The sequence below is a fragment of the Tympanuchus pallidicinctus genome, unplaced genomic scaffold (genome assembly GCF_026119805.1).
Source record: "Tympanuchus pallidicinctus isolate F22 unplaced genomic scaffold, pur_lepc_1.0 scaffold21, whole genome shotgun sequence".
NCBI classification, from domain to species: Eukaryota; Metazoa; Chordata; class Aves; order Galliformes; family Phasianidae; genus Tympanuchus; species Tympanuchus pallidicinctus.
The window spans coordinates 7547069-7573076 of NW_026294733.1; the positions used below are offsets into that span (position 1 = coordinate 7547069).

General features: G+C 36.2%; 1 long non-coding RNA gene across 1 annotated transcript in view; it reads left to right on the top strand.

Annotated features, from left to right (window-relative positions):
• The window catches only part of LOC128081482 (uncharacterized), a 310754-nt gene extending 287342 nt beyond the window's left edge, over positions 1 to 23412 (top strand). Inside the window, exon 4 of the long non-coding RNA XR_008207204.1 lies at positions 23289 to 23412. This is a non-coding gene — a long non-coding RNA (uncharacterized LOC128081482). The remainder of the gene's footprint in view (positions 1 to 23288) is intronic.
• The last annotated feature ends 2596 nt before the right edge of the window (positions 23413 to 26008 follow it).

The window sequence follows — 26008 nt, forward strand, 5'->3', positions numbered from 1 at the left end:
TAGTGATTATGAAGAACTTAAATGCTACTGATGAGTGTATAGGAAAACAAGCTGTATGACTTTAGAAATTCTTTCAAAATAGAAAGCAAACATTGAAATCTCTGTGGGGAAATAATTGACCTTTTTAAGATGTGAAGTCTAGAACAGAAAGATTTAAGAATGCCACTTTGTAATGAAGCAGCTGTAACAGCTTAACTGGTAACTTTTTACAGATAGCATGTGAAATCTAAACAGTTTATCATGATTGATAACGAATATACATAGGTCAGCTTGGAAAGCAACTGGTATCCTAGGCTCCATCAGAAGAGGGGTGGCCAGCAGGGAAGTGATTGTTCCCCCTCTACTTTGCACTTGTGAGGCCCCATCTGGAGTCCTGTGTCCAGGTCTGGAGCCCCCAGTACAAGAAAGACTGAGAGCTGCTGGAGAGGGTCCAGAGGAGAGCCACAAAGATGATCAGGGGACTGGAGCACTGCCCCTATGAAGACAGGCTGAGGGAGCTGGGCTTGTTCAGCCTGGAGAAAAGAAGGCTGTAAGGTCACCTCATTGCTATCACTTTCACTATCTAAAGGGAGCCTACAAACAGGAGGGGGAATCATCTCTTTGAAAGGGTAGAAAAGAGCAGGATAAAGAAAATGGTTTTAAGTTGAGGGAGAGAAGATATAAGTTAGATGTCAGGGGGAAGCTCTTTATAGAGAGGTGGTGAGGTGCTCACAGAGGCTGCCAGAGAGGTTGTGGATGCCTCGTTCCTGGAGGTGTTCATGGCCAGATTGGATGGGGCCCTGGGCAGCCTGGTATAGTATTAAAATGGGGAGGTTGGTGGCCCTGCATGTGGCAGGGGGTTGGAGATTCATGATCCTTGAGGTCTGTGGCTATGCTATGATTCTGTTGTTCCAAAGGCAGTTTCTCCTATTGATTTCAATGGAAACTATAACAGATACCAAGGGCACAATCACACTATTTGATAGAGCAAATTCTCAGCTGTAAAACACTATTCTTCCACAGTCTCTACTGTTAACTGTGCGTTTTCATGAGCAGTGAACGAAGCCTGTACGCAGTGCTTATAACAGTCTGCACCAATGAATGTGATTCAGTATTTCACAGCTGCTATGATGGCACCATTGAGAGGCCCGTGTTGCCCATGCAGTTCAACTTTCACTGGCTCAAGCAGATGGAAGTCAGGAGATGCCATATCTGGACTTCACGGTGGCTGTGGTAGGACAGTTCTGTTCAGATTGGCAACGTGCTCTATGATCTTCAAACTGGTGTGGGGCCTGGCACTATGGTGTAAGAGATAGGTTGTTGTCATGGAATCGTGGAAAGCAACAATTCAATTTTGTTATCCCATCAGGTTATATCATAAGCCAACAAGCATTTGTTTGTGCAGAAAAATTCAGTGGTGTTCTGTTACTTAAATGATGGTTGACTGTTTTGTTGTTGTTTTTGTTGTTCTTTTTTGTTCCGTTCCAACTGTGTGCCGTTAGAATTTGCATGTTGAGTTTAATATACTTCTTCATCTTAAGTTCTTTCGGCACTGTCAGCAAATAGTATTAGCAAAAAGTACGAGTACATCTGTAATAGATTTATTTGATGTTCTGCATTAGAAAGAGGAATAGTATCTGAAAACAGCAGCAGTTTTCATGTACATCTTAATAATCTCTGTAATTTCGTGTACTTCTCTGTAAACCTCTGACACTTTTGACTCCGTGGTTTGGAGATAGGTTTACCTGCAATGGAGCAGGTAGGATATCAAAAGTGCTTTTGGAAATAAATAAACTTTAATTAGTTTTCTATTTAGGAAATAATTTGAATACATGAAATAAATTTGAAATCTGTAGGAATATTCCATTTGAGTATTTGTAATGAGTTTCTAATTACAATTAATCTGTTGGTTTTTTTTTTTTTTTGTTTCTTTTTTAAGTTTATGGTGATTGGTAGTCTGCAGTATTAAGGGTAACCAAAGCAAGAATGAAGTCTTCTGAGTCACTGAGACTGTTGCCATCTTTTTAAAGGTTCCAGGTTTTTGTTTCCAAGTTCAGGATGGAGAAAATATTTGGTATATCAGAAATTTTGAAAGACAGAACAAGTGTTTGTCGTTAATCTTTATTTTGCGATGTTACCATTTCCTGTGCTGCACATGTGAAATCATTATGGCTAGGAATACTGTGGAAAATAAGCCAGAGACACTTTGGTAGCACAGCAATTACATCCTGTTAAAATGATCACTGCATATCTACTTTGCAGTTTATATGCTATTATGTGAAGTATGAATGTATAAATGATTTCTCTAAACTGATGTGGAACCTTCAGGAAGATGCAGAGAACATTAGGATAGCTCCCTCCATTCAATTTTGCATGAAGGATGAACAATTTCCTGTAGTTAAAAGTACAAAAGCGTATTGACCACACGTAACTAACAGAGCCTTGCCAAATGCCTTCAGACTTCATTGCAGAACTGGGAATATACAGTTGCTGAAACATGTTATGGGAGGATGTTTAAATCTCTCAGAGAGGATAGGCTGGGTTTGGGGTGTGCTGAGCTGTGAGCTGTGCTGCTGTGCTTTGTTATCCTGTTCCAGGTGTGACAGTAGATGGCAAGCCAGGGTTGGGTCTCAGCACAAATTCGTCTGTCAAGGCTGATATGAAAATGGTGAAGGTGATAGTTTGAAGGAGAAGGAGAGTGACACATTTCTGTTCTATGCTGCTGCTTATTTGTCTGCAAATGTCAGAAAGCTGCAATCCTTCCTATGATATTACAGTCTTATGATCTTATCCTGCCAGAGCAATGTCTGTGTGTGTCCATGAGCGTTGCGTGTTTCTTTGGTAACAGAGGGTACAGGCAGATAATGGCAAACAGTCAAATCCCCTTGGCTTGCTTATTTGCTGCTTGTTAGTAGATAACTGACCATGCGTGTGTTCCTAGCCCACTGAAGCTGCAAAGTAGAAATTGGTCATGTATACTGTCCTCAGCATAAATTCAAGCCTTTCAGTTTGGCTCTGAGCCAAGTAAAAATGGTTTAATGGAGTCCAAAATGCATGTCCAGAATACACTGTCTTGTCGTTTCTAGACAGCTTTTGTTCTGTGCCCTCAAGCTTTCTGCTTAGGTCATAATATGGCATAATTCTTCTGTGGACATAAAGACAAATAATTCATGTAAATAAAAAAGTGGGTGATGTTAAAGAATAATAAGTTCAGGAATCCTGCATTCTATTTGTGTTCTAACGAGGTATAGCTCCTGTCATTCATGTTGGGGGACAATGGTTCTCTTTTCTGTTAGATGGGTAGTTAAATGACCCTCAAATCCTGCATATGCTCCTTTCTGTGTATGGAATTTACTGTTGCTGAGTTTTTTGGTTTTTTTTTTGTCCTCACTTTGTGCAGTCCAGCTTATTGCTGTGTAAATGATTTCCCATGTTGCCATCTGACAATCCATTTTTTACTTAGTCAGTTTTTTCTAGTTTTTATTCTTTTTGTATAAATTAAGAGGTACTTTTTGTAGTGGGATCTGAAGAGAAAGCAATGGTGAAGTGGTCTGCAAATCTGAGAGTTGATACCATGAATGGTAAACTGGTGAAAGATGGCTCTTTCAGAGAGGTACTAAATGAGTTTGGCAGAAAGGTTTTAGCAAGAGAAATAGGAAAGGGAAGTAATGGAAATAATAGAAGACATTTAAACATTATGAAGCTAGCCTGATTTGGAGATTTGCTTGAAACATAGAAAAAATTAATAGAACTCTTATTTTCTACAGTTATTTCTAATTTAAAACCCAACTAATTTCTCAGAAGCTTGTTTCAACAATACAGTTAGGAGGATGACGACTCTGGAAAAGAAATTTATATTTTTATTACATAGTTAAGCAAAGCATGTTTATATATAATGCATCATAACTTTAACTACAAGGTATGTACATTAAATACATAATTTTAGGTATATGTTACACACATACATTTGAACATGCTTTGCTTAAAACATCAGTACATTTTGCTGAAGACCGCCTTTGTCACTGGTTAGTTTGATGAGAAACAGTTTTATTGTGTTGCAGTGGAGCAGTGCATGAAAAGAGTTCAAGGAATCCTCTTCGTATGCATCTTCTGGAGGCATACTATTCTTTCCCATCTCTTTTTTCTTTATTTGTTTCTTTATCTTCTTTGGCTCAGTTGGACTTAGGTGCATGCTCCCAGGTAGAATTTCACCACAGCCTTCACAGAGGAGCTTTCTGTTTGGTTCTGTCTGCCTTAGTTTCCTGAGAGGTGTTGTATTAATTTGTTTGCGAACAGGCTAAGAAGACAGTGTACAATTCTGCTGTTTGTTCCTGTATCTTTCATATTTATCCACTCAGTGTGAGCTCTTTATTCTAGAAAATAGTTTTTGTGTGAATGTGCAGCATCCAGCAACACAAACTTCCAATCTAGCAGTTCTAGAGGTTTCAGTTGCCACCTTCTTTCCTATCTTGCTCCTCATTACTTTTTCCCTAAGAGATCTGGAGATGTTTAAGACCTGTCTGGATGCTTATTTCTAACACAGCTTTCTGGTCTCCAGTCATGAACAGACTGATATCAAATAACATGTACCGTTGTTACTTGTGGTATTTTGTTAATGAAATGTTATAAGGCAGACTTGCCCTTAGCCATATGGTGTTGTAGTAGATGACTCACATGTCAGACTTGTCTGTCTGAGCCTTTAGATTCTTGTACAGCCTCCACAATAAGGCAGTGAGTATCTTATTAAATTAAGGGGGAAAAATGTTTACCTTCTGTTCTTCTTCTGTGGATCACTGAAAACATGGGAAAATCCTATGTTCTGGAATCTTAGACAAGGGGGCAGTTTTACTGTCAGGGTTAGAGGTGAGCCCTGTTCTTAATTCATTGTCTTGTAAGGAAATTTTTTTAGTAAAATCATAGTGAACAGTTATGGCTACATTATTTGCCCATCACATACAAAAGGCTTACTTAAACAGTCTTTTTAAAGCCTGTGTGTTGTGCTATTAATTGCCTGGATATTTATATGTTAAGAGAGAGTTTGTTTTTTTTCTTAAGTCTGAACAACTTCTATTTATAGCAAAGGAAGGAAAAACAGCAGACACCATAAATTCAGTATTTGGTTGTGAAACAGCACCTGTCTTATATAACACATAGCAAAGGTGGAGAAGACTTTGGAATAATTTTATTGCTTTTCACATTTAATTTTTCACTTGGTGCTTTAGAAGACATCTCAGATAGTAGATAGTCTCAAGGGCCTGTTGAGTTCCTCTGCTGGTTTAATAGTGATCGTGACACTTGTAAAGTGCGGCACTGAGAGAATTAGTGAACTTGGAATGAAGGAAGGAAGGAATGATCAATTATTCACCACACGCCATCGACTACAAGAAGCAGGATTGCTGCCTGTCTCTCTCCTTTTCTTTCTTCTGCACACACAAACTCAGCTTCTGCTATTTGTGCAATTACATTATTTTCATTCAAACAATCTTTAGAGAAACCTGTTTATTTGAGTCTGCTGGAGCATTCATCATTAGGGTGTTGCATCAAGTGTCCTTGACATTCGCTGCTCCATGCCTCCTGCATCTTCCTCTTTAATTATGTTAATACTTGTGATAAAGCAACAGAAAGACCTGACTGATTTTTCTAGAAAGAGTGGTCTGAATCCTAATTCGATCACTCTTGGATTGTTTTTGGCCTGTATTTCTTCCTTTCTTTCTAATCTTTTGTACTTAAACCAGATTTCCAAGGATAGGAATATTCAAGCTTTCAGGTTTTTATATGAAAGCAAGATTTCTTTTTTTCTGCATTTCTAAATACTCCTAACATGCGAAAAGGAAGAACTTTTGCTTACTTTGAGCTATTATTAAGAATATTTTTCTAAGCTGAGAGAGAAGTTGTATCAAGAACTCCACAATTTACTTGTTTGGTGGGGATTCTAGATAAAAATAAAACTTTTTTTTTCATTTTAGTATGCAAGATCACATCGTTTTAATAATTTTATTTATTGTTGTTTGATTATTGAAAGATTGCATTTCCATATTTTACAAGTGCACTGGTTTGAAAATCACTCAATTGCTGATTGTTGTGAAGAGCTTATAGATTCTGCTGAAGCAATAGCTTTCGTGAGGAGCTTGAAAATGAGGCAGGAGAACTGTTGCTGGAACACAGAGCTGGGGAAACAAACAAACAAACAAACAAACAAAAAAACTGAACAACCTGAAGCTGGAGTCAAAGGTAAAATTTGTGCTTCTTGTCTTTGTATTCAGTAAGAACACATTTTGAATTTATTGTTGTCCTGGCATCAGCCGTAACAGTGTTAACAGCACACTGATGTTTGGTTACTGTTGTATGATGAGGGCGTGCCTGGGATGGCCAGGCCACTCAGCAGAAAAGAGCTGCTGCCCCTTATTCTGTGTCACTGTGAAGCCTTCTTGCCTTTTTACTTTCTCTTATGGGGCCCGTCTCACCTTTCAGTGCTTAGCACTTGCGTGTTTGACATTATCATAGGAAGGAGGTAACTGTGTTGTTCTTGGATTTTGTTTTTTCACTTTTTTCTTCCAATCAGCTAGAAACAATGGATTAGTTTAACTTGTCTTTTTTATACGTGGTTTTGCAGACAGCTTTTGCATCCTTTTTCTAGTATAAAGTTTGGATTAGAAAGTGTTTTGGGGCACCCATTTATACTGAAGTCTAAAATAAAAGAATTGCAGCATCAGGAGTTGTACGTCTCTTGTGAATATATTGCAACTACTTTGCTTTAGATTCTTTTTATGTACCAGGGTTATCACAGTAGTGTTTCATACCATAGTAACTGGTATGAAATGGAATTGGAAAGAGCACTAGTCATGGTTATCCTGTTGCTATCAAGCAATAGTAAGATTTCAATATAAAAATGATCTTAGTTCAATAAATTTGATTCAATCCTCTGTTAATAATCAGACTTATTTGTAAAAACATGTTTCAGAGATGAAATTGACATACCCTTGTGATCTCAGAAGCCCTGTAATTTAGAGTGCAACTGTTTCTGGGTGACTAAATTGAGGCTCAAGAGCACTGTCTTCTGAGAGCCACCAAGTATGCTGTGATCAAAAACTGGCAAGCAGCATCGCTTATTTCTGTTCTGCACTTTAGAACAAGGAAACGTAAAGAAAATATCTTGACAGGAAATCTGTTGTGAAACTAGGGAAAAAAAAATAACCATCCTGCTACTTCTTGGTCCCATGCCACCAACTAGAGCAGAGTTTCATTGGTGACGTCAGGCACAATTCTTGAATTGGTGTAAAATATGGCATATGTTTTTTGTAACATTTAAGGGGTAGCTGGGAATGAGTAGAGGGGAATGTACATCTGTCATCACACCTCGTCGACTTACTGAGTATTCTGCTATGCTCTGCTTTTGTGTGAGATAAATTCCTAGAATTTGCTGACATAGTTATGGTTTTCATAACAGAATGCAATGTATGTATTAACGTAAGTGGTTCATTGTGTGGCAGTGTTCTGAAGAACCCTAATGGTTTATTATAGTTTATAATTCTTATTAGGGATACTAGCTTTAAAACAAGACAAGTCTGTTTGTGTTTTTCGGTGTATGCTGTACTTAGCGAGAGATGTCAGGGATAAATTGATTTCTGATCCTTGATTTGTATGGATCAGTAACCATTGCTGTGAAATGCCTCAGGTCATATTTAGAATGCAGAGAAATAAAGAAAACTATTGGGATGCTACTGCATATGAATTGCAGAATTTGTTTGGCAAAGACATTGTAATGAATCTCCACAGTAACCTATGGTCTGCAAATGGTCATATCCATCAATAGGTGATACTTTTTAAAATTTACTTTACCTTTTACAGTGCTGGAACAAGAATGCATCAAGGAATACTTGCTCTGAGCATTTTAAAACTAGTCTAATGGCTTTTCTTCTGCAGGAAGTATTTTGGAAGCTGTTCTAAAGGTTGATACTACCCCTTAGAGGTAAATGAAAGGATGCAGAAGACTTAGCAGAAAGATGCTCTGAAGTCATTTTCCCTTATAACTGTCCAAGATTTTTCTTATTACTCTATCCCTCATGCCTTGTCTATTGACATCAGGGGGATGTGAATATTCTGTGAAGCTACTTTTTATTGCTGTTTCATGCCTTCTTTACAGATGTATTAATCTGTGTCTTAAAGGCTAAATTATCATCTTGGAATTTTTTAATCATTTCAAGATTCTCAACAAAGGAAGTGGTGTTAAAATGTACTTATTTCACTATGAGTGAAGTGGAAAGATTTAAAACTGAGCAGCTCACCTTAAGTTGGAGCGGGGCTTAGTGCTGCTGGCTACTCAGGACCTGCTCTGTGCAGACTTCCTGATGGTAGAGATCTGGTTTGGAATAACTGGCAATGTCGAAGTGGAGATCAAACCTTTGGATGTGGAAATGATTTAGAAACATGAAAAATGCAGTCATTAGGCTGTAAATCCTTCTGGTGCTATCATAGCAGTTAGAGAAATCTAAACCGAAAATATGTTTAGTTTGTTTCCATGTTTAACCCCAATTACCCTTTGCCAGGGAGTTCTTTTTAACATTCAATTCCTCATCTCACTTTTTAGCTTCTGAAGGCCTTATTTTTCCCCCACTACATAAATTGCAGCAGGTGCACAGAATAGAAGACATTACAATTAAATGTAATCAAATATTTTAGGCACTAATGAACAGCTCCAGGAAAACAAGTCAAAAGGAAAAAAAAAAAAAAAAAAAAAGCCTTTAAGTGAGAGTGAGTGGATTTTCAAACACCCAAGGCACCATAGGGCCAATTAAGGGAGTCAGACATCAGGACACATACTCGCATTAATTATCTTTGAGTTCGGGGAAATAAAAAATAAAAGCAACAATTATCATAATAAATCTCCACACATTGCTTGTAAGTTGTGCTAATCTACAAAACACCTGGGTTTTGGAGGTTTAAGGCATGAAAGTGAATACTTAATCAGCGAGTACCAACCTCACACAGCTAATAGAAGGGCGCAGTTTTGCTGTGATCCGCTGGTCAGAGCAGGACTGGGCTGGGGGCTCAGCCTTCCACGGCTGTATTCAGTACAGCTCCCACATAAAGCACTGCAGACCAGGTTCAGAATGGAGAGTTACGAAGTCTATGCTCCTGGGGATGTAGATTTTCCCTGCTATCTTTTACTCTCTTTTTATTGTTATGCCCCTAATGGAAATTTTCACAATGGGAGTATCAATCTCAATCTATTCTAAATACCTAACAGTCCATTTAATCCTCCCTTCTCTAAACTCAGAAGGAATCGAACTGGAAGGACAAATATTTCATGAATCCTGTAAGAGTTTGCTTAAATGTGTGGATAGAAGAAAAAGCAAGAAACATAAAGGACAGAATTTTTTCTTGAAACATGTACTTAAAAATTGAATGTTGCTTGATCCAATTGCAGACTGTTCATACAGAAAATGTAGGATAATGGTATACTTTGGGTTGTTGGTTTAGCATTAGGTAAAAAAAATATTTCTGTTTTTCATTGGAGTATCATGTGGCTGTTCGGTTACATCTGGAGAGTAAATGTCTTTTACTTCCACAAGAAAAAAAGCCCTAAATGAACAAGATGAGGTTTAAATTTCTCATTTGTATGATGTTTAAATACTAATTAGTCCTGATTAGTCTAGATTGAAGAAGGAAAAATTAACTGATTTATTTACCCACTATTTCCTTTCCCTTCATATCTGATGGAATGCCAAGATGGGTCATTCACATACTGATGGATTCTAATTGCCAGTATTTCAGTTTTTCATGTATTCACCTTCAATAAGTAGCATTTAAAATGAATGAAATGAATAAAAGAGTGAATTGTTTCCCGTCTTGTCCTTCTAGTCAACTACCTGTTGTGAAATATTTAAAAGACAAACTTCTCTTATTTATAGTGCATGCATATATACGTGGAAGAAATGGATGCATCATGTGTCAGAGCATCTCGTTATTAAACTTAGAGGTTCTGTGATTCTTTTTAAGTGGCTATTTTTTGAGACTTAATGTGGACATTGCAATTTGGGGCCTGCATTTTTTAAATTATTTTTTACTCTGATGCTATAATACCTGGAAAAGCTCTGCTTGTCAGATATCCTTTTTTGTGAACTTAGATATGTTTCAGAATTCTATAGCTTTATGACTGGGTAAATTCTGATGGAAAGAATTTTAGGTTTTAGATCCTCTGACATGAGGAAAGAAACTAAAATTATTCTCACTTGATGAGTGCTTGAACTGCAAATGGTGAGAGCAATCATTCTTACTACTTCAGGGTAAGAGTGGCCTCTGCTTAGTGTTTGCAAAACTCTTTCTGTAAAACCTGGTTTCAAGCTGTGAGCCAAAAGGGAGAAAAAAACACAAAATAATGTCCAATGTGGCAGATGATGGGCTGCCAGGAATACTGTCACTAAAGTATTCATAGGAGTTAAGCCTTACCTCGGCATGCAGTCTTGTATAGCTCACTGCTCTGTGAGATTTTGGGGTACTTTGAAAACTGTGAATGGTGCAAGAATTCACTAAGAAATACGTGGAGCAGCAGCCAAATAAAGATGGCATTTTAGTTAATAAATTACTACTTATTGACAACTGAATAGCCACCTGCACATAGTTCTTTATTTTAACTTCAAGAAGGTATGTTTTCAAAGATCTTTACAAGCAGTTAAAAAATAAAATTTGAGCCCCAACCTTTAACCTATTTTTACACAGTTGTATACTTAAAATGTGTGCATAGTCTGTCCTTTTCATAATATGTTTTTTCCGCAATGATTATAGAAGCTAGTTATTTTTTCTAACTGCTATGAGCTTTTAACTTCTAAAACGTTTGCTTTATACTTTAATAATTGTTACTGTGAAACTGTCCTAGGTTGCACCAAAAGAGGGGTGGCCAGCAGGTCAGGGTGCAGTGTGTTGTCCCCTTCTACTCTGTCCTGTGAGGCCCCATCTGGAGTTCCCTATTCAGGTCTGGGGCTCCTGACACAAAAAAGACGTGCAGCTGTTCAAACAGAAGGGAGACCAACTTTGTATGGTATTACAGTGACAGAACAAGGGAGAATGATTTTAAATTAGAAGAGGGGAGATTTGGGTTAGGTATTCTGAGTGAAGAATTTCCTCCTGGAGTGGTGCTAGAACTAGGCCCATTCCAGTCCAGGATATTCCACGATTCTGTTATTCTTTTTATTTTATTTTTATTTTATTTTATTCCTGATTTTTTTAAACTAGAATGATGAACAGGTAAGGATAAAGGAAATGGGCCAGTAACAGATCAGCCTGCAATTTCCCTGACCTGCATGGCCTGAGGAATAGAAGGATGTTGGGTAGCTGTCTCTGTCTTCTGACTTGCTTAGGAACAAATATTCATGTGAATGTGTGCTTGTTCAGTGTAGAAGTAAGCAAAAAGAAAGAAACCATGTTTCTGTTTGCCTCTGGTATATTACATCTATTTAGGTTAATGAGATTATAGTTTGTGCCCATTCCTTAATTACACTTCTGTTTAAATATTTTTTTCAAACAGTTGTGCCTTACAAAGTCCCTGTATTGTTTCTGAAGAAGGTGGATATTACTCCTATTAATGTTTTGAAAGTGCAGCAGTTGAAACTCAATGTTCAGATTTGTTTTGAGTTTTCCTCTTGTCTCAGGCTCAAAAAGATAAATAAAAACAAATGTAGATTTTCTGTTGGTACAGGAATAAGGTCTAGCTCTAGTCCTTATTCCCCTGCTGCAGGATGATAGCATGGGAAATAATGTTGAAATTAGCAAAAACATTGGAGTTAACTGAGTGGCTATTAGAATTCATATCTTTGGTCATGACCATTTCATATCAAGACTTGCTATTTAAGCAGAATTTGTGCATGCTTTTTGTGGCCCAATTTCCTTTTCTCCCCCCTTGCTTTCTGATATTCTAATTAATAAAGGAAAGCTTCCCCACAGTATGGTTCTATATAAGTTAATTCGTTTTCTGTCTCCTGAAGTATGCTTTTTTTTATAGTTCTGCATCACCTCTATAATTCATTATCAAATAAAAGCCTATAAGCTCTTTATATGCAGGTGTACAATTATGAGCACTGTTTTATAGTTGATAGCATTAATGTTTGAGTGCTGGAGTTGATAGATTTGATGCTGATGAGGATTTACTATGGAGAGATCTTTATTAACAGTGTATCCAAACGTAATGAAAAATGATAAACTTAGCATCTTGTGCTGTTTGCTTTCACTGAGATTGCTGCAAAACTTGAGCAAAGTTTTTTGTTGTTTTTTTCTTGCTCAAGCAAACAGAGTTATTCAAAACCCGCTTTTTGCAGGATTGGGGCTACAGCTCAGGAAGAGCATCTTTTCATTTGATGATGATATTTTTTTAAAACCCTCTCCTTGCTTCCCCTAGTAACTGTGTCATTCTCCCCTCTCTGTGCTATTCGACATACGCTTTCTTCTAATAATGTGCAACGGTATCTTGCTGGTGATTTCACTGCCGATCTTTGCTCTAACAGGAACAAAAATCCCTTTGTTCCTATCAAAAAGTATCAGTAGCAAAGCCAGTGGCTGCCATTTGAGGAGTGCTCTAAATAACGAAATGTATTAAGGCAGTTTTCCCTTAGGATATTTCAGTTTGTGCATGTGTAATTTACAGGTATAGTGTTTGGGTGATAAGTGTTAGTGGTTCTCTCTTCTCAGGTCATTATTGTAGTTAAGTCCTACGAACATTGATTTTCAATACTAGCTGTGTTCTTTGCAAGTAAAGATCAGATCTATTAATCAGTTGTTTTTTTAACTGCTAAGTTCTTAATATTCAGAAAATTATGGGCCTGTTCTGGTGGTGAAGTATCATCTCTGTTTGAAAACAGCCACAGACTTGCACCAGTCAGAGAATGGAGATTTGAAGTGTACTATGCAATACAGGTTTTCTTTTCCTCTCAACTATTTTAGTATCTGCTGACTGCAACAATAATAATAATAAAAAAAGACAAATGCATGCTGGAATCAAGTTATATGTCTTTTTTCCTTGATAGAGTAATACGATTTTTTGTATTCCTAATGCTGAAAGCATTTTTGATCAGCAATTTAATGTACATTACGTAAGGTTTCATGGGAAATTTGGATCAAGGACATTGTTTATATGAAATGTATCACAATAAATTAGAACTTCTATCTGAAAGCATCTATGGCTTTACCAAATCTGGCTTAAAACTTCGGCAGACTTTCGTATCCATTAAGTCGCGTATGTAATAAATAGTGTGTAAACTCCACCACGCACGGAGCATGCATATTACAACCATTAGACAAAGTAAAAAATTTTCAACAATAGAGTAAGTGATGTAAATCTCTTATTCCCTCTTCAAGATGTTTTTTCACTTAAAAGCATTTTCACAATGATTTCTCGTTGGTCAATGGCAGTCTGACTAATGCTCCTCGGATATATTAAAGTTGTTTTAAAATAGATTGTAAGGGACAGACAGAGACTACTAAAAATGAACTAGGAAAATCATTCTAATAAAATGAGAAATCAGCTTTTAGAAAAGGGCATAGGAGAGCAGAAAGGTCTGGCAAATAACAGAATAAAAGCGATCTTAAATTTTTTTATGAAACTGTGCAGCTTGTTCATTTGAAGTAAGTGTCTCAAAGCGTCCTTTAAAAATATCACCAACTGCTAAAATTGAATACTGTCATTTTATCCTGGTAACCATAGGTTTCCTGATTTCATAATTGGCTTGGCTAGGGAGCTCAACTGTAGGGATTTTACCAGTAGCTGTTCTTATCAATTTTTTAATAAATCCCACAGATTGAGTACAGTAAATAATAAATTGCACAGTGCTCAGTAAGTCAATATTTAACTTAATATAGATTTTGGGAAACTAGCACTTTACATGCACATATTACTATAGTTCTTAGTTAAATGAAAGGATAGGTTGTATTTACAAACGGGAAAGGGGTAAAATTTACAAGGTAATTATTTCAGTGTATTTTTTAACTTCAGCTTAACAGAGTATGAGATAGATGTGCACTGGCTGCAGGGAGCCCTAGATATTTTTCTGAAGGTAGATCTGAATCTTCAGATCCATCCAGTTGGTATCAGTTCCTATGGATGTACAGATTCATAAAGCAAGTGTGTGCACATATATTCACGCTGTAACTTTGGCATAATCAAAGCACGTTTAAGTACTTTTCCACAGAGAAACTTGAGGTATGCGTAAGGCTCGCTAAAAATTATTTTACGATTCGTAGGACTGAACTGTCCATCAGCTTGAGTATTCTTAAGATCTTTGTTTATGGACATATTGGAAAAGTGTACCTCTTTCATCAGTAAGTTAAAATATTTTTAATTGAAGTCTAATTAACCAATGCTGTTTATACACATGTATTCATGCATATGTTACTTAGCTGCTAAACAGCCGAAGACGAGCGAATCAGGAACCATTGCCTGTTTTGATTTGCTTCTTTCTGGATAAAAAAAAGAAACAACAAAACAACAAAGTTTTAATTGTTTTTCCAACTAAAAATTCCAACATTTGTTCTTCCAACTAAAAAATTTTGAAGAGTATTCCTGAATTATTTATTGACTTGATAACTCCACTGAGCATTTTTGTACAGTTTTGAAACACCAGAAAGGAAAAAACATGAGTTTTTTATGATGCTGCACATTCTGATGATTAGAATTGGAGCAGCCATGGTTACTATCCCTTGTAGTGTCCATCATTCTTTCCTATTATTTCACGAACTCTAATTATTTCGATATTTATGCTCCTTAGTGGGAGCATCATTTGAGTACTTCAAGAAGGAGAAAAAGGCAGCAAACACTTGAGGAAAAACAATCAAAGCTATCAGCTGAAGTGCTGACTTCCTGTAGTAATAAGATTTATGTGGCCTATCCCAAAATTTAGGTCTAAATGCAGGTATTGATCATATAGGTCTGGTTCTAATACAACCTGGTTGTAACCAAGGATGCTATTCCAGATGAATATGGGTAATTAGCACTGTAGGAAGAAAAGAGAAAGATTCCATGAAGAGTACCAGGAAAATTAGAGTTCCACCCTTTCTGTTTGGAGACCCATTACTGAAAGCTGTATTTTAAAATGAGATGGTAAGGTAGGCTGTTACAAAGGGTTTTGGTGGCTGTCATTTTGGGGGAGAGTATTTGTATAATAATTTAGAAAAAAAAAAAAGTTGACTTTTTCAGAATGTTTTATTTCCTAAATCTTCATTTGATACTTTAGTTGGCACATCCTGCTAAAAGCAGAGCTCCAGAAGGAAAAGTAGATCGCACTATGGGATATAAGATGAGGATGGCTCCTAATGGTTTCTACCACTACCTCCAGCTGTTTCTGCAATGTTGCATAGTGCTGTATGGTTCTAACATTGTTTTCATTATAGATTTTTTTTCCAATAAATGTTAAAGGTATCTTCTCCTTAAATGAATATTATCAATCTGACAGTAATCTGAAGATAACGTGAGTTACAAGTCTGTCATTTCTCCATGCCAGGTGTATAACAAAGAAATTGTGTAATACCAGAAGCCTATAGTATCTAGCAAATTTTATTTCAGCTCACTCAGTTTTTAGTTCTTGAGTTTGTTTTTGTGTTTGTTAAGCTTTTATCTTTGGCCCAAAATTGAGAAAAATTAATAATAACACTATTTTAGTTCTGCTTTCTGAAGTGAAAGAAGCTCTATACCAACATAGTTGTATCACTGGCCTAAGGGCAGTAGAGTTTATTTCAACCAATTAAAATAACAATTACTGTTAGAGAATCTAATAGGAGCACCCTATTCCTAGCTAGTCCGCATCCCAGATAGCATGATTAAAAACCTTCAGCTCCAAATGACTGTATTGTACTGGCTGCCCTTTCTCCAGAAGAATATTTACAGTAATATGATATAACACTCACAGCACTTGCATGGTGATTTTTTCAGTTTACTTGCCTAAAAACAGTATGCTAATTCATTCACTGTTGGGAGCTATAGTTGATGAGAAATAAACTGAAGTTTGATCTCTTTGGGTCACAGATTGTGACATATGTTTTGAGATGATGTGTAAAAACTTATCTTGACCTAGCTGAGTATGACTGCAAATGAAATGTTGACACTGAAAAATATTTGTTAAATACAGTGGTTGAAGTTTTGCATAAAATGTAGTGGAACATCTTTGCACCTACTTCTTAGTGTATATCTTGAGGTCATGACTTGATTATTCCTTTGGATCAGTTACAATAGCTTTTGTTTGTTTGCCACCCTTATATTCTTGCTGATCCTTGGTTATGTTTAAGTTAAGTAAGATATTTACAGTTTCTTTCACATTTTCAGGAGACAAAAACATGAAAAATAACTAAAAACAAACAGAAGCTTTTTAAGGTTCTTATTAAGTTAGAGCACCATGATTGAGAAAAAGAAAGATGCCTCTTGTATTCAATTTCTTGATCCCCAGCTTCTGAAGGATCAAGATGATGTAAGTGATGTATGTGCTGTTCTTTACTATTATGGCTCAATTCAGTGGTTGTATCATCTGCTTGTCTGAGAGGGAATGCTGCGTAGAGAAATCCAAAGGTTTGTCAGTACTCTGCTACCTCCTACAATTTAGTAATTTTTCCTGTGAAAAACTGGTTCTAAGTATGGGTGTTACATAGTTGCTTGCTGTACTTAAAAGGTACTGGTTTGTGGTTGTAGGGAAATGTTAATCTCTTATTCCATGTACTGCATGGAGACTGATTAAAAAAACAAACGAATGAATCAAAACCAAACAACCTACTTAGTTCTACAAACTCCATAAATGTGATCATTTCAATGAGCCGTGTTAAACTCATGTACTGCATTGAAATGGCATTCAAACGTGGATATTCTGATTCCTGGTACTTTTCTCTAGCTTTGCTGATGCTCTCGTAATGTATTGCCAATGCGGTTTGGGGTCTTCACTTCAGCAATCCAGAAGGGCTATCATAATCATATTTTTACTTCACAGTTTCGGAAAGCTTTTATTCCTGTGACAATATGTAGGCTTTGAGTTGTTATTATTCTTTCAAATTCTGTTATTACTTGAGACATCTCAACTCTGGGTGTCTCTGTTTTCCAATCCCAGAAATAGGTTTAGAGGCTTTCCACAAATAACCTGAGGCCCCTTAATGTTAGGTCTAATATTGTTCTTCAACACTTTAAATGACTTCTGTGTTCACATGGTGGTTCATGGAAAAAATTCTTAAATTCTGGTAGTTTGGATGTTCTTAACTGTTGAAACTAAACTGTTATTTGTTGGGGTTTTTTTTGTTTGTTTTGTTTTGTTTTTCTCTGACAGAGAACAATAGAAAAGAGGATCAGCATTGAATTTTACTCTAAGTTCCTTGGACAAAAATGCAGAATCATTTTAGTGATGCCAGTGCAATTACTCCTGTGTTCACACCTACCTAACTAGCAGCAAGCTAATGTGAAAGTGAATGTCAAAGTGAAATAGAGTATTGTTTTAATTATCTCAATTTTATTAGTCTCAAATTCCTTTCTGGTTTCAATGAACCTAGTCCAATTTATAACCACAGTGTCTCAGCAACACTTCTGCCAACAGAAGTAAAAAAAAAAAAATAGTAACACTATAGATCTCAAAAGGGTTCAATACAGGAATGATGATAATTGTTTCTTTAGAGGAGGAAAAAAAGGCAAAATGCACAAAATGATGGTGGTGGCCAATGATCCTGATATGATCAGGATCAATTTGTGTTATGCTGAGTGAGTATGGGTGGTAATATTTCTGAGAAGTGCAGACCTCTTTTATCTTAAATATGAATGATTTATATAAAGGATTTTCATCCCTTTAACTTGATACACTTCTAGATGAGAAACAAAATTTTTAATCATCCTTAATTTTATGGGCCACTAGGGAAGTTATGTCATTTTAGGGTTTGCATTTGCTTTGCTTCTTAAAGAGGGGACGTAATTCCTAAATGTATGATAAGATTCTGTGTCTTTGTGATAGGATGGATGCATATATCCTTTTTTTCTGGTGACTTGTAGCAAAAAGGCTCAGAGCACAATAGTGCTGGCTGCTAATAAGAGCTTGACTTGAATCATGGGACGAAGTGATTCTCTTGCTTTCTGGTGCAGCCCTGTGGATGTCAGTGATTTAATCCATTAAATGCAAATATTTTGTGGCTATAGGCACAAAAGTCTTCATGATTATATGAAATGAGATCAAGTGCTACAGGGCAGGGAAGAGAAATCTGATTCTAGGTGAGTGCTTTTGAATGCTGTCAACAAGCTCCTCTTTTAAGTGAGAAGAGAATGGCTTAGCCTGTCATCAGCATGTGCTGAGGCGCTGCAAGTCAGGGTCTTGTCAGGCTGTCTAAGTCCATGCTTCTGGGAATGCAACAGCTACCTGAGGGACAGAATCTTGCCTCTCCTTACAGCTCTGCCCACTATCTTGCTTGTTCCGTGTGGAGCCACTACTTACATTGTGGGATCACAAAGACCTTGTGTTTAGCTTTCTGATCTCAGTATGTATGTGAAATATCTTGGCTTCAGTCCTGTCTCATATTTGTATGTTTTCATTTTAGGCAACAGTTCACACATAGATGTCAGTTTACATGTACGTTCATAGAGTACTTCCAGGTGCTTTTAACTATTAACAGCTGAGAATACTTTAAAAAAAAGCAGTTGCCCTGAGAGACAGGCAGAAAGCATAGTATGCCTGCCAAGAAGGGAAGCATTACCCACTGGCTTCCCATTTAGCTAAATCTCATGCTTATTCTGCAGGAGTTCTTCACTGCATGTTGCTGCAAAAGAGCATTGCAAAGGTCTAAGATGATTTTTCTCACCACTGAGAGGATGGAAATGCTCTATGGGTGGGAGGAGGGAATGATCTGGGAATTAAAGCAAAGAAGAAAAGGGATAGGCACAGTGCTCTAATTAGCCTTGTCCCAATTCTACCAAGCTGTTACATCTGAACCATCTGCTGAATAATTTGAATCATCTCCTTATAACTGGACTGAGTTGGGAAAAACAAACCAGTTCTTAGGAGCTTCCTTCTTATTTGTTTGTCTCATTTGCAGCTTGTCATTTCAGAATGCTACCGGAGATGACTTGCCAAATATGCTCAGGCCGAAATTGTACCATTACCAATTTTTTACTGTCATATTCAGTGATGTATTAGGTTTGCATTCCAAATGGTCTCCATTTCCATTCACAAAAGCTGAGTTTTCTTTTCAACTCTTCCCCTTGGTGAGCCACATTTGCCTTCTTTCAGATTGCAGTGATGTTTACCACGTGTACTTTGGGACATAAGCCTCTGAACTGTCTCGTAAATGTAGTCACTTATTACTTTTTATTAGAAGATATGGAAGTGCTCTCTCCTTTCTAAATCTCCATTGTAGTTTGGACCACAGACTCTCAAGGTTCACAAATGAAGGCACTGTGGATTGAAAGGGTACATTTACACTGTGACAGATTCTCTCTTTATCAGTGAATCTTCAGATGTTCCCAGCATATTGTGAAAGTACCTGTGAAATCTCAAGGCCAGTAGCTAAATGAATTGCAATTGAAATAGAAGATGAGCTTTTGTGTTTAAAAAAAAAAAACAAAACCAACAAAACAGAACAAACAAACAAAAAAACCAAGAACTTGAACCTATGACTTCACTGTTTAAGTGGTTATTGTGTTGGCCTGGCTAGCTGGACCTGATAATTTGGAATTAAATTCTATAAGTTGGCACAGATGAAGTGCTATGCTTTTGTTTAAATGAGAGCAACAAAAACAAGAAGTTATGAAAGTAGTGAGCATGACCAAACGACCTAGCTTTGTACAAGCACAGCATGAAGGCTTTTGCTTGTTGCTGATGAAAAAGGTATAGGAAATGGTTGTGATTATGCTGAAAAAGCCTGTTGCAGCTGAGAATTTGCTCCTTCAAATAGCATCATATTGCTTGGTCAAAGAATGCTCTTTGTAACTGTTGTATTTTTTCCAAAATTGTGAAGATGTCATAATCATATTTCTATGAGCTTTGCTTAGTGAGCCATCATGGCTGTTCTGCTTTGTCTTCCCTGTAATTGACTGCGTGGTTTGACTCTTATTCTTTCTGTAAGATGGATATGATTCTCCAGGTATTTTTCTCACATCATTTTGTCTTGCTCATTTCTTGAGGATCTGTATTTGAAATGGGGAGAAGAATTATATGCTCTGTGTAATTATGTTCATAAGAATATCCTTTTTACTGTATTTGTCATCTGAAGGACCAGTGTGAGCAAGAGTCCAGAATAATTTTAAATAAAACTCTGCTTTTCTGCAGAGAAAAGAAGCACATGCATGCTTATCACATGTTTTAATGACTGTGCATGTGGGGTCAGCTATCCACTTGAATACTCTTGGTTTGCACAACAAACATCAGTAACAGACACTTCTCAGATACTATAGTAAGGTGTTGTTTTTTTTTTCCCCCAATACTTACAATTAGGAAAATGTGGGGACCATATAAATACCTTACTTTTTATGTCTTTGTGTCATATATTTATCTCTCTTTTCTTATTAGGAGATGTAACCAGATGTGCTACTAATTTGTCTTGTTGTGGGGAAAAAAAGTGTGTGTTTATCGGAGATGTTATGCTCAAATTACACTTTAATCACACTTATATTTTTTATATTTTTTAGTTGAATAACTTGTCAGTGTAATGGTTATGGAAGTAGAAACAAATAAAGAAGACAACCAGAGAACAGTGTCATAATGTCCATGTAAATTGAATCATTTAGTTCACTAAAACCATTTTTACTGCGTGAGTTTTGATGATCTCAGTGTTTTTAATGCTCTTAATTTTGACTAAAGTCTGAAGTAATGCACTAATATCAAGATGGATATCACTAAGTATTTAGAGATAAGTGGAGATGTACATGATCAACAGCCCAATTTTATATCTTCTAATACTGCATGATGTGTTTTCATATGTTTGCTTAACTTGAATTTAAGTAATTAAATATTTGGCGAAAATCATGCTGTGGTTGAAATTAGAATTTGCACATCTAATACGCTGAAGTAATTAGGATTTTTAAAGGTAAAATGGTTGATGCCTTCCTTTGACTGCTTCTGGGACAATGGACGTATATTAATCTGAGTAATTATGATGTGTGTGATTTTAGTGAATCTGGAAAGTTGTTCTCTTGTCATTTTTCAGTGGTTTGCTTTGGTCTTGGAAAGTATTTGAGGAGGAGAGGTAGTATTTTTGTTTCTGTTACCAAAGCAGAAGTTACAGCAGCAGTAACAGCACAAGACTAAACTCCGACACTGTATGTACGTTCAGGTATGCATGTGTGGAGTTTTATGTATCACTCACAGCACTGTCAAAAGTATGTACATGTGAATGTTAGAATGAATGCAGATAGCAAAATATTAAGCGCTTGAGATAATTAAATGGATTTGTGCAGATACTTGGATTTGGTGGTACTGAGGAACATGGTTTAGTGGGTAATATGGGTGGTAGGTGAGTATTTGGAATAGATGATCTCAGAGGTCCTTTCCAACCTTAATGATTCTGTGATACTATAATCCTACAATTCCTAACTGCCTGCATGAAGAACATAAATGTTAGCTAGATTTTGTGGGATCAGATTTCTTTTTGCAAAACAAGTTTGTGAGATAGCTAAACATCTCTCTTTAAAAATAAGATATTTTATTCTCCTAACATTAACTGTCTATGTTAAAATCACTGAAGGACAAGGGAGGGCAACTCATTGGTTTGTGGTTATGCACTGCTTATCATATGTGTGGATCAGCATTCTCAGGGAAAGAAAAGTAACGATAGCAATTGAGCAAGATAAAGGTGATGATGTTATTAGTACTGCATAGGCAATCATGTGATAGGAAACAGAGTTACACCGAGCAGTGGTACACCTAGCAGGGGCTACCATGACTAGTGTTTGTATTTTTCTAATCTTTCTTCATTTCATCCTTCAATTGATCAATTGAATTAACACATTACAGTAATCTGTGTCCTGTGTCAACATCTTTTTTTTTTTTTTTTTTTTTTTTTTTTTGCTTCACTTGAGGTAATTGATAGAGTAGAAAGTATATTTGGGGTTTACTAGAAAGAACTACTCAATTTAGGATTTATGGTGGAAGTTAACTGTCCTTTTGAAGTTAATACCTCAAAGTGTAGCAGTGAACCTGCAGTTTGTGCAGTAAGTAGTGTTGGGACTCATACAGACAGCTCTACTGTGCTGAGTCCTTTGTCATGTGATCGTTTTATTACTTACAAAGTTTTAATTTTTCTCCTTTTCTGGTTGCTTTACGTAATAATATGTAGCCTTCTATATAAAGATTGTTTCTTAGTTTGCTTTGACTTTATTTTTAGTGTAATATTAAAAGTATTACCATTTTTGAAGCAGACTGAAGTAAAAACTACTTAAATCCAAAATCTGAGATGAGTCTGTTGGGGAAAGCATGAGGCTCTGTGTGAGTTTCCGTAAAGGGCTTATGTCCAAAGTAAGTGAGAAAATGCTTTGTGCAGATCAGACTAAACTGGGAGACTTTTGTGTTGAATTACAGTATGCAACTTCTTACTAAATAATGGTTTAGGCAATATGAAGCAACTGTAAAACAGTTGATGTTTTCAAAGGACTGGATTATGCTTGGGGGGAATCCTGGAACATTTGGTGACGTACTGTGCCTACTTTCTTTTGAAGTGGATTTATTGTGTTTATAGTATTTGTCTTCAAAAAATGGTACGGTATGTGAAAATGTAATTGTCTTACTTCTTAACCCATGCAATGTGAGAGTCTGAGCAACCTCCAGCATGAGTTCTTCCCTTTTAGGTGGGGCCTCACAAGAATGGACACGTGGACTTGGTGAATCCACACATCTTGTGGGATAATAATTTGATGCTTGTTAGCTTTCTGCTTACTTTTTGCTGGACAAAGTTTTCTGCTTTTTGGATACTGTAGACAACTTGCTGAGCATGCTTGTGTATTGGTTGAAGATATAGTGTCACAAAAAACTTCTAAAAATGTGGCCAAAAAGAGTCTTTAGGTCCAAAGAACAGTCTACAGTGTTACAGTAGATATCCAAGAAAATACATTCTTTTAAGAGTTTATGAGCCATGATAGGTTAGATGTAGAATACAGGGCACCTATCACAGAACATAGGGTGAGCATTGCAATGAGACTCAGAGACGACATGTATTACAACAGTTAGGTATGTTATCAGAAAGTGTACAAAACACATGATTTTTCTTATATGCGTTGTGTGGCCCTAACTTTCTGATTGTTCAAGAAAAGAAGTCATATTGCAATGTAAAGAACAAATCCACTGTTTTTTTCCATTTTGGTGTTTCCTTGTCTTTTCATTTAGATATAATCACTGTGAAGACAGACTGAGGGCAGAAGAAATTAAACCAGTTGGGTGAATTAGCTCAGCAGGTGACGATTCACAGAAGAGTCTTGATCTACTTTTTCCACCAACTGTATGTGCATAATTGCAGGTAAGTGCACTGGCTAAATTCTCTTGAATAGAGCAATTGTAGAAGAAATTATAATTAAAGGTCTGATGTTATACTCATGACTAGATATTTGGGTCAAATTTATACACGCGCTAGCTTGAAGCCTGTTTTAAAAATGTATTTGATTAAATTTATATTTTATTGCATCTCTTCTTGGGGCTATGATTATGCAGCCAGAATGAGTCAATTAATGTCAAAATGATGCTCAGAAAACCTGCTTATTTTTACTAAGTGTTTGAGATTTTAAGGATTCTGGGTTTTTTTGTTTGTTTGTTTGTTTTTCTGGTATTGTCCTAAAGAAAGTTTTTAAAGTAATAAATCTTTTCTGTATTCCTGAAATCTAGTTTATTAAAACAATTGTGCTAATCTCAAAATTATAGTTGTTTCAATAATCTAGGTCTTAATTTCATATTACCTCAGGAAAAGAATGATTTATACTTTTGCGTATTTTAAGTATTTAGTGAAAACTGATTACACATTAGAAAAGAAAAAGAAATGCAGTTTTGTGCTGTTCTAGTTTGGTTTTCTTAATATCCACCTCTTACTAATGACGAATGTGTTAACAACTGACGGTTTGTATGCGATATTTTATCTTGTTTTTATCTACTTGATGTGCAGTGATTTAACTAGGTCTTATTAGTCCTTAAACGTAAGTGAAAAATATGAAATGAAGACAAAGAACTGCAGAATGTGTTGGGGGAACTTAGTGATTTGCTTAAAAAAGTCAAATGTGTTCAAAAGTACATTTAAAAAAATCTCTAAACCTGGTAAATTCTGTTACTGGTTTCTCTTAATTCCGTGCATGTATTTCTATGAGAACATGAAAGCTTTCTTCTTGATCTGACTCTGTGTGTGGAGGCTTCATTGTGGGTTGCTGTTTTCTATTGTAGCACTAGTTGCTGTTTTCCTATATTCTCTTTGAATATTTTTAAATGTATGAAGAAGCTTGAGATTTTTTTCCTTCAAAGACCAGCAAGGAGATAAACAAAATGATTTTAGCAATACAAAACTAAGAAGGACAGTAGATGCAAAAGCTTCCCAAGTCTTTTGTGTAGCCATCAGAAATATCCTCTGTGCTTTTGATACCTGTACTTTCTTTTTTTCCCCCAAGCATTTTTTATTAAACAATATACTTAAAGTTCCTGAGCAAAACCATGATATGTGAAAATTGGTTTTAAAAAGTGAGATGGTATCTTATGTGTTGTTTCTCATACATTTGCAGCACAAGAAGAATTACATTACATTTGTAGCACTACTCAACAGCACTGTCTGATTATCCAGTGAGTTTATCCATTTTTCTATCGTAAATGCATGTTTATCTCATTACCTTCTCAGAGGTTACGTCAACAGCATTCCATGGGAACTTTTTTTTATTTCACACTCTGACAAACTTTGTAATAACTCAGTAAAGAAGAAAGATTGATTCACACTAAAGCATGAATAGCAAAAAAGTATGAATTGTGATTACCCGGTTTCTTAAGTTAATTATGGAAGACAATTCCTGTTATTAGAGATGGAGAACTATAACATCCAGATTTGAAGATGAGTAGATGCTTATGTCCCATTGAATTCAGATGAAAATTACACTCCTACCTACCTTTCTAAATCTGGGATAAATTGATATCAGCAGCATTTGATGTCATTGGTGTGGAATGTCTGTTTGCTTCAATGTAATTATTTTGCATTTACTTTCTCTTAGTAACAGTAAAACTCTGGCCATTGAGTTAATTTGTTGTTTATAAATGGTTTGCTACTTCACACTTGTGGGGGGAAAAAAATCTTATAGATGAAACCCTTCTGAGAAAGTGTCATTGTGATTTGAAAGGAAAACAATTCACTAGAAGCATCACTATGTCTTGCTTGGTTTGCTTGTAACTCTTTCAACTATTACTGCACTCCAACTTAGAATGCAAGGGGAGCAGTGTATCTGTCTATATATTAATAAGGCCTTTCATTAAATCTTTACTTTTAAAAATAATTGGTTCTTTTAATCTATAATGGAACATGGTCTTACAGGCTGACTGTGATTAAAATTAAACCTTATTTGTCTTCTAATATGGTGTTATGTTCATCTGTAATTGAGTAGGGATCGATGCCAGCCCTGTGATGGGCAGTAAGCTTATCCAACATGACGGAGATAGATTTCAGGGAAGACAGACTTTGCTGTTTCCATGTACAAGTGGGACGAGTAGACCATATCAGCAACATTTAATTATTTTGTAGGTAATTATTCATTTGAGAGATACAAGTTTCAAAGCAGTATTGGAGTAGAAGGAAGACCAATACAATTACCATTTGGCTAAGTACACTGTTTGCGCTCATAGCTGGAAAGTCATGATGAGCTTTTCATTATGTTTGCACAGAGGAATGTTTTATTTAATAACGAATTTCAGTTTTAGCTTAAGCACAAACTAATCTTCGGTGTACTGACAAGGGAGGGAAAAACAAACCCACACATACACAAATGAAGAAGAGAAAATAAATCACAGATTGGTAATGTGGATTCTCTAAGGACTTTTTTTTTGTTTAAATCTGTTTTTAGAGATTCTTCATTCTTGTAGAGTCACATAAC